The sequence below is a fragment of the Dreissena polymorpha genome, chromosome 6 (assembly GCF_020536995.1).
Source record: "Dreissena polymorpha isolate Duluth1 chromosome 6, UMN_Dpol_1.0, whole genome shotgun sequence".
In the NCBI taxonomy this organism is placed as follows: domain Eukaryota; kingdom Metazoa; phylum Mollusca; class Bivalvia; order Myida; family Dreissenidae; genus Dreissena; species Dreissena polymorpha.
Window position 1 is genome coordinate 111721965 of NC_068360.1, and position 5000 is coordinate 111726964.

Consider the following 5000-nt stretch of genomic DNA (forward strand, 5'->3'; position numbering starts at 1 on the left):
GAATTAGTTTTGCTTCCGACGCTTAATAATTGTTGATTGTAGCGTTGTTATTTATGTACGCTCAAATATTGAACCTTACTGTTGTGGTTACACTGCACTATTATTATTGTCGAAACCTTGAACTAAAAATATTAGGGGCTGAGTACTTTAAGTATATTTTTAAAGGTTTAAATTTTGCACCAAAACTAAGCATACAACTTCAAAATGGCGTCCACAATTGTCGAAATTTTAGATTCTCAAATAAGGACGAGTTTTTCCTGGTTTCTGATTGGCTGAATCTCGTAATGGCCGACCTTTTTCCGTATTGGCCGTGTTTTTTTCATATTGGCCGCATTTTTCTCGTATAAGGCGAGTTTCGAGCTTTATAGGCGAGGTTCAACTTGTATTGGGCGCACAAATTGAACACATTCTCGTCTTATATTATAAAGTTAACTAATAATTATTTGTATTTGCAATTGTATAAAATATGTCGATTGGCTTTATATTACTCTCTAATTAATACCTTGTCGTTACTAAGTACTGTCCGACATTTTATTTCATTAATTAATGAATATTTTCCCACCATCATGGATGCATCATTAAAAATACACCCCATCTGATAAAGGTTGTTGTATTCCATTCTTTTGAAATATATTTGAATACGTGCAGTATTGTGACGAATTTTGTTTATTTAAATGACGTTTTTTATGTAAGCATGTAACTTGTAGCAATGTATATGTTTCAGTTCAACAGAAAACGCGATTAGTAAGGCTTGCTTATTATATTCGTCTGTTCTAAACATTAATCACGTTGAAAGTTGTATTTAAATTGTTTCCGAAACACTCAAAAACAATTCAATATCTAAAATTATTTTTTGCAGGAGGAACATCAAAAAAGCTTGTAAAAAAAGAACAGGTGAGTTCAGCCCTGCACATTTTCAAGTATTCTTCATCAGGTTTAAAAGCAAATATAAGGCCACCTGATTACGTAGCGGTAAGCGAACTTTATTGGTCTTGACAATTCGAGTTGTTTGTCAACAAAATCGGATATGTCAAGTAAATTGAGTGGTGATTGTTTTTGTTCTTGTGTTATCAATACAGCTGTTGTTTCATGGCTTCATTGTCAAATTTTGTCAAATGTTCGAGTGAAACGTTAAATGACAAAATTTTATTGCATGGCAATGCTAGTCGATTGTGTCATGCGTCCAATTAAAGTGCAACGGCAAATATTATAATGCCGTAAAGCAGATGTCGCAAGCTAGATATACTATACCAGCAATGTGTAATATTGCCTTTAACGTATTATCATTATAATGCTATAAATAATGGCTCCATTAAAAAACTCGTGACATAATGTTCACCTATATCTGTGTAAGCCGGTATTATAACGGTTGTGTTTTGCACTGTACGGCTTATAGTTCAAAGACCATTCGGATGTCAGAAAAATTGTCGAAATTGCTCGTTTGCAGCTGTCGTTATAAACACTTTTTTTATTCTTCGATGCTAAAACCTTTTTAATAGTGTATATCGATGCGAACTAGTGATGTACACCTAGTGTATGCGGCAATTGTTAATTAACATTATTCTATTACACATATATTTTGTTAGCGTCTGGAAACATTCAACGTGTTTTCAATTGAGACATTAGAATTATTGCGAATATCATATTAGTCGATATGTATATTTATAGAAATTAATCACTTGCAGGCATATTCTCGTCAAAATGATGTGAGAAAATCGAGAGTGTCTCGAAGGTCAAGCAACAGACCATCCCAAGAAACGCATAAAGTCGTCAATATCAAGGTTTGTAAAAACAACATTTTAAGAAATCGTGGTGTGTTTAAAAATTAATTCCGATTTGGGGTGATTTAACGTAGGAATTAAGAATAAATAACGAGGTCTTATAAAAAGGTAAGAATCAGAACAATCAGGAAATTATAATATCTATACAAAGACACTCTTCGTATGAGGAATAATGATTGTAATGTATTTTTATGTAACTGAACATAAATTCCGATTTGGAGGTATTTTACTATACATGAATCGGATACGGTTTGTAAAAGAAGTACAGTTTGTATTGCAATTCACCTCAATGAATTTCAATGAAAACGAATCACAAAGACCGCAGTTGGATATAGTTTTGCTGACATACAAAGATAATGCAACCATTGCTGTTATTAATACATGATCTGACAAATGTTTGTTTGGAATTGAAATAAGAACTGTATTGAATTATGCTGCAACCAGTTAGTTATTAGCCATTTCATGCATTTGTTAACATGGAGATCACGAAAACGGACGTAAGACAGTCTTTGCTTTTGAAAGTTGATTTGCATTTTTTCAATCAGACACGAGTATGATACCTTTCTGATTTCACGTTGTATATTATCTTTAAAGGATCATACACTTAAAAAACTGAAACAATGTCTGCTATTAGAATGTTTCTTTATCGTCCAGTGTTTCATTGGCGGTCCATACGGTACGGGAACACGGAAAAGTATATGACACAGAAAACGCCGTGTTGATTGGTGCAGGTATTGGTGTCACACCCATGGCCTCGATTCTGCAAAGTGTCTAATACAGGTACGTACTTGAATTCATTTAAATAATTTAAAAAACACAAAAAGCTGAAATAGTGCTTGAATATTTAAACAAAATAAACCTTTTTTATTGATTTTATGTGATGCTGTCTCTTAGAGTGTTTTCAAACAACGTTAGAACAGTGAATCATAGCTTTTGTGATTGTGATTAATAATTATTGACTTAATGAGCATTATAATGAATGACAATTTATCGTAACATGTGTTTGTGTTAAATAGTCGTTTGAATTCAAATAAATGCATATGGACCATAAGTAATTTTTTCAGATGGTCCTTGTACTTGAATTACATTTCTGCAATACACCCTATGCATTTCTGTAGAATCCCGCTTACAATCATTTTAAAGTGGTTTTAGATTTTCAATTTTTTAAGTAGTATTGGTTTGTTCTTTACAAGGTTTAACCAACTATGGCTAATTTATGTTCACGGCAAGTTTCGATATGTAAATACGTTGTTTGTGCATGTTTAACACCGGTTGCATATGGCTCGTTTCCTATTTTTGTATGGTACCACTATTAATACAGTCTTGTTATATTTTAGAACTAGGATGTGGTATATTTGGTTGTTTACTTGTCGTGGATTTACAATGATATTGAATGCTAATTGTTCGCATGCTATTATGATTTGTGTGTCAAGTTGTTGTAAGTGATCCATTTATTATCAAAAGGAAATTAATTAACAAAAATCAGACGTTCATAAAATCGTTACAAAAATAGAATTGTACGCATATTGTCTTTGAACACTTTTCTCACTGCGTTGAATGTACGTCGAAAAATGTATAGATGATCATTATATAGAGAATAATAGGTTAGTGTTGATTATAGATCAGGTTTATCATGCGAGGCTTAGAAAACAAAAAGCACGAGCCTTGGCGAGTGCTTTTTCGTTTTCGTGCCGAGCATGATATACCTGATCTATAATCAACACTAACCTATTATTCTATATATCCCACTTTTTATTCAGTAAACTTTTTTTATTTAAACAAAATAAGTTTTCATGAATGTTTGTCGTACTTTGATAATGATTGTAGTGTAACCAAGGTCAGTGAATTACTCCGCGTTCCAAAAATAACCGCTGATCAAATAATCATTTTTTTTTATCAGAATATCGTTCTGTAACAAAGTGTCGAGCGTTATTAATTACAATTTTAATCATATTGAATTGCAAATCTTTAAGTTTTATGATATCAATATGACATTAAGTTGTTATATACAAGGAACTACATTTGTTTACAACGTAGCCTAACACCACACACAATTCACTTTCGATATCAAACTATCGAGTCGATCACGAGGTGCACAATATTTGCTTCTTTGTTATAATATGTGGTTATTCGTGACGAAATAACAAAGATTACTTGGATTTAAGCTAATTATATACATTAACATTTTGAATGTTGAAAGTGGCACCAAAGAATTGTGAGGCAAAGTTGTTCGAACTAGAGAAAGACATTTGCTGGTGAAGTGACTGGGTGGGGCGAACATCAAGATCAACTTGTTCGACGGTAGACAGTGGTTGTCTAGGCTGCATTTCGGCCATAGTTTCGGTGCATGAAGGTGAACAAGAGGAATCTGTTGGATTGTTACATTTACTGGACTGAGCAAGAATGATCACTGTTGCTGCTGTTCAACAGATATGTTGGAATAATTGGTTATGGACTGGACATTTTTGTGCCCTGTTATGGCCATGGTTTCAGTGGCTGGAATGTTTGCATTTTAAAGTTTTTGGACCAGTAATTTGCGAACTGAGTGGTTCGTTATTCTCTTGTGCTTGAGAAAGCCGGCGTCTTTTGCCATGGCCTTCAGCATCTGACCTAACTTGTTGACACCCAATTGTTGACGCAAGAATCACCGGGATGCAGTGTCATTTGTGCGTATTGCCAGGTAGAAAAGATGCTTTGAAGAAAAATCAGATGGACGCATATCCGAGTACAGCTTGTAAATGAACACAGGATTTCTTGGTCCAGACGATTGTTTTCTACGGTCAAAGGGGAGCAACTCGAACTGACTTCTTCAAAGGGGAGCAACAACAACAGAACCTATTTGCATAGTGTTAAATTTACCTAATACTAGGTTTTAATGACAATAAATGCCAAAAAACTCGTTTTTTGCTACTTTCCTTTGTTTTAAAGTTATTAAGATTGACACACATTTGAGATTGTTTTTATTATTGATGCACTTGGCAAATACAGGTGACGAGGTGCGTGGGAAAAAGTAGTCCCGGTTCGGCAGTTGATGACGTCGTTTCGTGCCATTGATTATAGCCTTGCCGTTGATTATAGATGAAATTTAATCAACGGGGCTTTAATCAACCGATTTCGCTGTAAAAGTGGGATAAAATAAGAAACCTGTCATTATGTAGAACGACTCAATATTAAAATGGAACTCTACGTCGTATGCTCGTTGAAACTGGATTAAACATC